A 9,398-nucleotide genomic window follows, 5' to 3' on the forward strand; every position below is an offset into this window, starting at 1 on the left:
CCCCCCCTTCCCAGAATCCTTTGCGCAGCAGTCACAGTGCCGCCATGACAGTCGGTGGTCTCACCCCGGAAGTCTGAGGGTCTCCTCCAGGCGTCGGAGGGCAGCCTGTGGCCCCGGGGTGAGGAGAACCCCGCCCAGATCGAACAGCACCAGCCGCTTCCCGGCCATCTTCCTGTCAGGTGTGAGAAGTTAAATCTGTGCGCGCCCCCGACACTGCGCGGTCACGCCGAACATGCCTGCGTGCGCGGGCACTGCGCTGAGTGCGGACAAAGGGCGCGGGGGAGGGGAAGGGGCGATACTATGGGGGGGTAGTGATGGCAAGATGTGGGAGGGGCCAGGACGAATGGGAGGGACCAAAAGTATGCTAAAGTGGGAGGGGGAACCAGTGGGAGTTTGGGGATTGGGCAGGGGGATGAAGCTGAGCATTATGGGAAAGGGCTGGGAGTTGTAGTTCTCCTATAGATCAGCACAGCATGCTGGGAGTTGTCCTCAGTTGATAGAGTTAGGCTGGGAATTGTAGTTCAGCTCACGACATGGAAGGGTGGAGGCTGGAACCTGAAGTCATTAGGGCTGTGTTGCAGTCCAGAGTGCTTGCTGGGCTTGTAGTTCTCCAGACTGACAGGAAATACCCCTAATAGTACCCCAGGGAGGGGTGGATTGGTCCTATGGTACATAATCTGCCCCCATTGCATAGAGTAGCACAGGGACCCGGTGAGGACCCCACAGAGCCTCATATAAGATATGTAAGGGCAATATTCATAGTTATTACCCCTTCCTGTGACCCGGAGACTGCAGCCGGAGGGGTGAGACCCCTACAGGCGGGTGGGACCCCTACAGGTGAGTGAGACCCCTACAGGTGGGTGGGTGGGACCCCCACAGGTGGGTGAGACCTCTACTGGTGGGTGGGACCCCTACAGGTGGGTGGGTGAGACCCCCACAGGTGGGTGAGACCTCTACAGGTGGGTGAAACCCCTACAGGTGGGTGAGACCTCTACAGGTGGGTGAGACCCCTACAGGTGGGTGGGTGGGACCCCTACAGGTGAGTGAGACCCCTTCAGCTGAGTGAGACCCCTACAGGTGGGTGAGACCTCTACTGGTGGGTGGGACCTCTACTGGTGGGTGGGACCCCTACAGGTGGGTGGGACCCCTACAGGCGGGTAGGACTGCTACAGGTGGGTGGGACCCCTACAGGTGAGTGAGACCCCTACAGGTGGGTGGGTGAGACCCCCACAGGTGGGTGAAACCCCTACAGGTGGGTGAGACCTCTACAGGTGGGTGAGACCCCTACAGGTGGGTGGGTGGGACCCCTTCAGGTGAGTGAGACCCCTTCAGCTGAGTGAGACCCCTACAGGTGGGTGAGACCTCTACTGGTGGGTGGGACCCCTTCAGGTGGGTGGGACCCCCTTACTTATGGTGACCTCACAGCTAGGGGGCAGCAACATGACGGGAGGGTGGCAGGCCGGGGCTGTAGCATTGGTTTAATGAATTATGTGTTGGGTGGTAATTGGTGCTGCCTCATGTCTCATTCTTTCTTTTTGTTTGTTCCAGCCTGGGGTAACGCTGCATTATGTACAGATGGGGAACGGGCCGGCCATCTGTCTGTGCCACGGCTTTCCCGAGAGCTGGTACTCCTGGAGGTATCAGGTAAGAGTTGTACCACCTACACCCACATGTAATATATATATATAAGGGGGGCTACAATGGGTGTAGAGATCCTGCCAGAAAGGCAGTTCTCACCAATAATTTTCACCAATGATCTCCCAGAGAACGTTGGAAGTAATCTCTTGTGGAAGGGGTCAGCATAGCAAGATGGCCGAGTGCTTACCACTCAATCCTTGTACCAGGGTGAATGTAGGCCAAGACACAATCTGTATGGAGATTGTATGCTCTTCCCAGCTCTCTGTGGGTTTCCTTCTGGCACCTCATCATCCTCACACAGATACCTGTAACGGAATCCTAACATTTCCTTTACACCAGAGAACACCTGGCTGCAGGTATACCAAGCCTGCATAGAGAGCAATGGCTCCAAAGCAGGGGCCACAGAACAGCATATGCAATGCATAATGCAAGGGAACAAAAAAAAGCCGTACAAATATTCATCCATCAGGTGGGGTCACCCCTGGCACTTCAGCTAAGGTGGCACATTACCAATACCTCAATCAGCTTTATTAGTCCTATGTACAATAATGAAGCACCAATGTGTAACTTACTGACGTATGCTGCAGATAATAAACCACCTTCATGTGAATGTAATGTGGGCCAAGCTTTGATCACAATGAACCTTCATTTGTCTTCTGTGCAGCTGCTGGCTCTAGCTGAGGCTGGCTACCGGGTTATCGCTCTGGATATGAAGGGATACGGTGATTCCTCTGCTCCACAAGGTGAGTGACAAATCTTTTCATATCTGTTTTATATTACGTGTGACATTCTAGGCCTAGCTGTAGGTATATGATAGTGTTCAGTAGTGGGCTGGTGATTGGACAATGAGAAGTGGAACATTGGAGAACTGGACTCGGTTCATGATGTCACAATCACGTGATTCGGTGACATCATTAATGACGGTGGAAGAGACCAGAAAAAACGATGGCGGTTCTGCACCTTACCTGAGCCCGCAGAATGGCAGAAAAGAAGATGACCAAACTGGATTCATGTAGAGGGTAAGTATTGTTATGTGTTAAAAAGGTAAGTGAGCATAATAATAAAAATATGGAGCATGCATGTGTGGGAGGTGCTTTAAGATGATCACTGACCCTCTGTATAAATCTGTATCCTTACCCACTTTAAACAGGGGTTTCTGACCCCATATTGCTGGTACCATATTGGTCCCTATACGCAACATATTTCTGGACGTCAGCATTGTCCTATGGGAGGACAGGTCATGTGATCCCTCATACCCGAAGTTCCATCAGTGGACGGGTACAGGGAACAGGGATAAAGAATTGCCTTTATTGTTTGCTATTAAGAGAACCAGTCACTTTCCCAGTATTAACAATAATATTCTATATTTTATCACAGAAATAGAAGAGTATTCGCAGCAAGAGCTCTGCAAGGTGCGTGCCGTACCCTCCTCTTCCTCCTAATCTTTTTTTTTTTTTGTAAAACCTCAGAAGGTTCATATTTTGTCTCCTTTTTATAGGACTTGGTGATTTTCTTGGAAAAGCTGGTAAGAGTTTTTCTTCTCTCTCTCTCCCTCTTCTTGGTTCCCAAACAGATCACCTGCCTCCCTTGGCCAGCCTCTCAACAAACTACCTGCCTACCACCCACACCACCTGTCTCCCACTCGCTCAGCTCCCTATTAGATCGCCTGCCTTGCTTGCACAGCTTCCCCACAAACTACCTGCTTATCTTGCACACCACCTGTCTCCCTTGCTTAGCTCACCAACCAATCACCTGCCTCCCCTGCACAGCTGTCCCAGAAACTACCTGCTTTCCTGCATATCACCTATACCCCTACCTCTCAGCCCCCAATAGATCACCTGCCTCCCCTGCACAGCTGTCCTAGAAACTACTTGCCTACCACCCGTCCCCCCACCTCACGGCTCCCCAATGGATCACCTGCCTCATGTTTGCACAGCTCCCCCACACAGTCACTCTTTAAAACTTTGGTTGCTAAAATTGTTTCAAAAATCTGTTCTGATATTACATCCACATTTGTTCTATTAGAATCCAGCGGCTGGAAGAGCAATAGGTGAGAGCGGTGTGTAAACATGTAACATGGAGGTGTTATGTGATTTCATTTATGTGACAGGCGGCTGATTTATGGCCGTGGATCTTTTCCAGCTTTTGTCACATCTTCACCCAATATCTGCAGATATCTCATTGCTGCCATATTGTCTGCATGGCATCTGACAGCTCTAAATACAACAAGAAAACAGGTAGAAGACGCCAGGTATCATATTTCTTTGCCTGCACTGCCCTTAACCATCTCCGATTCAGTATATTCATGATATGGAAAGTTTATTTAAGTTTCAGCCATGTGGATATTAGACAAACGGAATGAATGGGTAAAATAGTAAGATGGTGCCCCCTCTGTGACAGAATGGGGACAGGTGAGTATTGCAGGTTCATTTCTTATTAAAGGGTAACAAAAAACATGATTCAGATCAAATCTATTTCTATTTACCCCATAAAAACCCTAATTAATGCTAATAAGCCCTGCTACTGTTATTATACATTGCACTCTTCCCTAAATGTGCCTTGTATCTCCCAGCCACCCTATCCTGTGTATATAACACCTGGCCTATCTGCAACCCTCTATGGCGGCCCATGAACATGGATCCTGTAAGCCTCATGGGTTTTAGAGCACCAGGGTTGCCCACTGGGGTAGCAAATGCGTCATCCCAATTGCTAGGCAATATCTCAGCCTGTTACATTGAGTTTATTAGAATTTTTTGTACGGTGATCATCTTAGCTCAGCAGCTGCCCATTCACTGCTACAATTGCCACAAACTTTGTGTGGTGGCTCCTTCACTGGTATGGTGGCCATCTTTGTGTGGTGGCTCCTTCACTGGTATGGTGGCCATCTTTGTGTGATGGCTCTTCCTGTTTTGTATGGTGACTCAATGACAGCCCATTCACAGGTATAGCGGCCAGCATTGCTTGGTGTCCCCATTCCTGACATATTCTGGACCTGATTACCTCTAATACACATGTGTTGTTGTGTGCGTTGCGTTATTTTAGTGTATTCATTGGTTGTCACCGTAGCACACACTGACTTATGAATAAACCTCTGGGGCTGGGCTACAGAACACCTTTTTCTCACCTTCGTTACATAGGGGTGGTGTTTTGTAGTTCACATAGGATACCTGGGAATGCTGAGAACATTTTCTACATTATATATTACTATATTATATATTACTATATATATTACTATATTATATATTAAATATATACTATATTTACAGAAAATATATCTAGTAAAGGAATGCAATCGGCACATCTAAGGTTGGGTGAGCTGAAATTTATGACATTTCTCTTCTTCTTAGGCTTTAACGTTTCTCTGGAATTCTCTGTCAGATTCTGGGGGTTGTCACAGAAGTGCAGCTGCTGTTTTTACAGCTATGCTGGGAATGGCAGAGACTTTAGCACCGGCTCTGAGCACCTGTTTGGGTCAGCAGGACACAGATGCCAAGTTTGGTGTCAGAGCCCGAATAACAAAGTCCGGACCACAGGCCATAGGGATCACCAATATAGAAATAGGGTCAGACTTTGCACCACAGACCTCCATGTTCCCAGACTTATCTCTATTTCCTGTTACAGCAGTCCAATACCAGGCCCAGTGCACTCTGGGATCAGCACCAGTAACACCCAATTGGACCCATCTATAATACCAGTATAATATAATACCCCTTTCATCTATAATATCAGTACAATATATTATAAATTACGCAACCAGCAGTTAACCGCCCTCTGATCTTCATGTGTCCCGTAGTTGACGTCAGATCTTCATGTGACCAGCAGCTGACATTCTTCTGATCTTCACGTGACCCGTAGGTGACCTCTTTCTGATCTTCATGTGACCTGTAAGTGACCTCCTTCTAAACTTCATGTGACCAGCAGCTGACCTTCTGATCTTCATCCCTATACCTCTATACCTCTATACCCCTATACCCCTTTACCGCTATACCTATATACCCCTTTACCCCTATACCTCTGTACCCCTATACCTCTATACCTCTATACCCATATACGCCTATACCCCTTTAACCCTAAACCTATATACCCCTATACCCCTTTTGCTCCTATACCCCTATACCTCTATACCTGGGCAGCTGAACTCCTGTGCTGTTGTTCCGCATGGGGTAAGAGCTTCTCATTCTGGACCACCAGCCATGGCTTCCTTTAGCTCCCAGACACTTCTTCTGCTCCATTGGCCAAGGATGGAGCAATATTTGGAGAATGTCATTGGCGGCCAACACAGCCAATCATAATTCGAATCTCCCTGCATCACGCTGGTAATTGAAGTGTCAAGGAAAGGGAAAGGCATCAGTCAGGGGAACACGCAGCAATAAGCCCCTAAAAAGCAACAAATGTGAGCCCCCTTTTTTCTGGGTAAGCATTAGGGGGTCACAGAGATGATAGGTACACCCCTGAGCACATGTCCAGGAATTGCCCTGCTTACCAGTCATCAATAGGGACCTTGGCAGAGAGCCAGAAAACTTTTTTAATATGTCCCCAGCCTGCGGCATTGTGTCGGGGACATCAATTTAAAGATTGTATATGGAACTGGGCTAAAGTGTACTGAACATATCATTATAGTTACTATAGAGAGTAAAGATATCAGTTTTATATAATTTTTAATTTTACCAGGAGTTGGGTTCAAACCCACGCAGATATATATCCATTGTATCTTAAGTCTAATGCGGTAACCATGCTGGTGTGCATGTAAGCATGAGCAGCCTTCCCATCACCTGGCCAACTGGAGAGCCTTAAGGATCACTATGGCTTTCTTCTTAGGTCGGAGCCCCATGACACGAAAATGCCACCATGGCCAATAAAGAGGAACCCCCATTTAAACCCATGGGAACATCATTGTACACATATATGGCACTCCAGAATGAAGTCATTAAAGCAATTTGTGGTATTTTCCAGAAAGCCAATGTGCTTCTATTATCCGAGTCTTGAGTACACAGACGTATATATAGTATGGCCGGCCTTCCCATCATCTGGCCATTGAGAATGTCCTATCAATCACTATGGCATTCTTATGGGGTTGGGAGCCAATGACTTGAAAATTCCACCATAGACCATAAAGATATTATGACCCCCATATCTCCCATTTAGACCAATTAGGACATCCGGGTAGAAATATATGCTGGCTACAGAAAGAAGTCATTATTGTCACTAATGCTCGGATAAGATAATATCAAATACAAATGTTTTAGGAAGCTCCAGCCATATACAAGGAGCGAGGTTTGAAAACGTCCATAGTATGGCCATAGTTCTACTGCACTGCACCCATGTAATCAATAGAGATCACAAACTGCTAGAAGAAGGCCTTCCATGGATGTGAGACTTTAGCATTAAGGGTGAATGTGTCTGCACATCTCAGACAGGATATGGCCAGGACTCCCATTTAGAACAATGAGGACATTCTAGTACATTTATATGGCAGCTCCACAGTCATTGTTGTATTCTCTGTAAGGAAGGTTTCAATGGGGTGTAAATAGTTCACCTGTGTAGGTTCCAATAACATACCAGGAGTGGGGATCGAACCCACGCGGATATATATCCATTGTAAGTCCAACGCCTTAACCACTCGGCCAACCTGGTGCATGTATGCTGCCCCCTGGTGTATGTATGCTGCCCCCTGGTGTATGTATGCTGCCCCTAGTGTCAGCCTATATTGATATATGTCCAGCTCACCTGCACCTATCTTTTTTACCCAGAATGCTCTTTAGTACACTCACTAATATATTATATGGTCTGCAGGAGGTCTCCTATTGTTGTAGGCCCTCTGATCCAAGCCTGGATTGAGTCTTTATGTTTTCCAATCATCTGACTTCTCTGACCTTTCTCATCAACAAAATGTTTTTATTTATTTTTTGGAGTGCCCAAGGAAACTCAAGGAGCCATTCTCATCCGGAGTTCTATGGAACCTTAGGGTTCCTGCAGAAGTGTCTAGGGGTTCCTTGAGATGAAGCTCCCATATGGTGGTGCCCATATTAATCCACTTGGCAGAGCCATTGGGACAGCATGATATTGGCATATTGACTGCCAATGTATGGAGGTCCTTCTAATCCCCGGTCAGTGGTATGAAATGCAGAGTGCAGGGGTCAGTGGTATGAAATGCAGAGTGCAGGGGTCAGTTGTATGTAATGTGGAGTGCAGGGGTCAGTGGTATGTAATGTAGAGTGCAGGGGTCAGTCGTATGTAATGTAGAGTGCAGGGGTCAGTCGTATGTAATGCCGAGTGCAGGGGTCAGTGGTATGAAATGCAGAGTGCAGGGGTCAGTGGTATGTAACGCAGAGTGCGGGGGTCAGTGGTATGTAATGTGGAGTACAGGGGTCAGTGGTATGTAATGCAGTGTGCAGGGGTCAGTAGTATGTAATGTAGAGTGCAGGGGTCAGTGGTATGTAATGTAGAGTGCAGGGGTCAGTGGTATATAGTGTAGAGTGCAGGGGTCAGTGGTATTTAATACAGAGTGCAGGGGTCGGTGGTATGTAACGCAGAGTGCAGGGGTCAGTGGAATGTAATGTGGAGTGCAGGGGTCAGTGGTATGTAATGTAGAGTGCAGGGGTCAGTTATGTAATGCAGAGTGCAGGGGTCAGTGGTATGTAATGCAGAGTGCAGGGGTCAGTGGTATGTCATGATATTGTCAAGCAAGTAATACAGTCAATGGACCTGATCTCTCTAGGACGGCATAAGATTATCGTGGGAGATCCTGAGTGATTTAAAAACCTGAATTGGATCTGGCCCAGGATGGAAACCATTTTTGCTGGATCTCCCAGGTTCCCCCATGATGGTCGATCTTCTTCAGTCTTGGGGAATGTTTATAAATTTGATCTATTGTGTTTGAGTTTTTAATGGTTATGGCAGTGCTTTCTGATTGGTGCTTTGGGCTCCTCCAGGTTATGACCTAAACTTCCTCCTGAAGGGAGAGCCGCAGTCTCCTGAAATGCATTGGCTCTGGCAGTTTGTTGAATGTCAATAAAGATTTATTGAGCTGGTGACTCTGTGACATCATCACCTTAGAGGGGCCATAGAAGGACCATGGAGTCCTCCAGGTAAGACCCTCCCCTGAGGAGCGCTGCATGGAGCGCCTTCCATGCCATGGGACATGTGACCTCAAGTCATTCACCTCCAAACCTTGGAGATAGAATTTGTCCTTCTCTTCATCTCGGAAAGCTGGGAAGTTTTTCAATGGTATTATCATGGCACGGCTCTGTCCCCCTGGCCCTATCATGGCACGGCTCTGTCCCCCTGGTATTATCATGGCAGGGCTCTGTCCCCCTGGTATTATCTTGGCACGGCCCTGTCCCCCTGGTATTACCATGGCATGGCTCTGTCCCCCTGGTATTATCATGGCACGTCTCTGTCCCTCTGGTATTATCCTGGCATGGCCCTGTCCCCCTGGTATTATCATGGCACGGCTCTGTCTCCCTGGTATTATCATGGCACGGCTCTGTCTCCCTGGTATTATCCTGGCACGGCTCTGTCCCCCTGGTATTATCCTGGCACGGCTCTGTCCCCCTGTGCCATGGGACATGTGACCTCAAGTCATTCACCTCCAAACCTTGGAGATAGAATTTGTCCTTCTCTTCATCTCGGAAAGCTGGGAAGTTTTTCAAAGCAAAATTTCTGAGTGACCTCAGCGTGAAACATTCACCAGACCATGATGTCATCATCAATCACCGCCTGGTTTTCTGGAGAACAACCCAAATAAAAGCCATGGGTCT

At 47.7% G+C, this 9,398-nt stretch overlaps 1 long non-coding RNA gene across 1 annotated transcript; it reads left to right on the forward strand.

The window, feature by feature from the left end:
• Positions 1-1,497: 1,497 nt before the first annotated feature.
• Positions 1,498-3,180, forward strand: LOC140321114 (uncharacterized). The gene is made up of 4 exons (XR_011918828.1): positions 1,498-1,644; positions 2,303-2,381; positions 3,016-3,050; positions 3,137-3,180. It is a non-coding gene; the product is annotated as an uncharacterized lncRNA (long non-coding RNA).
• The last annotated feature ends 6,218 nt before the right edge of the window (positions 3,181-9,398 follow it).

Source organism: Pyxicephalus adspersus, unplaced genomic scaffold (genome assembly GCF_032062135.1).
Source record: "Pyxicephalus adspersus unplaced genomic scaffold, UCB_Pads_2.0 Sca758, whole genome shotgun sequence".
Classification (NCBI taxonomy): domain Eukaryota; kingdom Metazoa; phylum Chordata; class Amphibia; order Anura; family Pyxicephalidae; genus Pyxicephalus; species Pyxicephalus adspersus.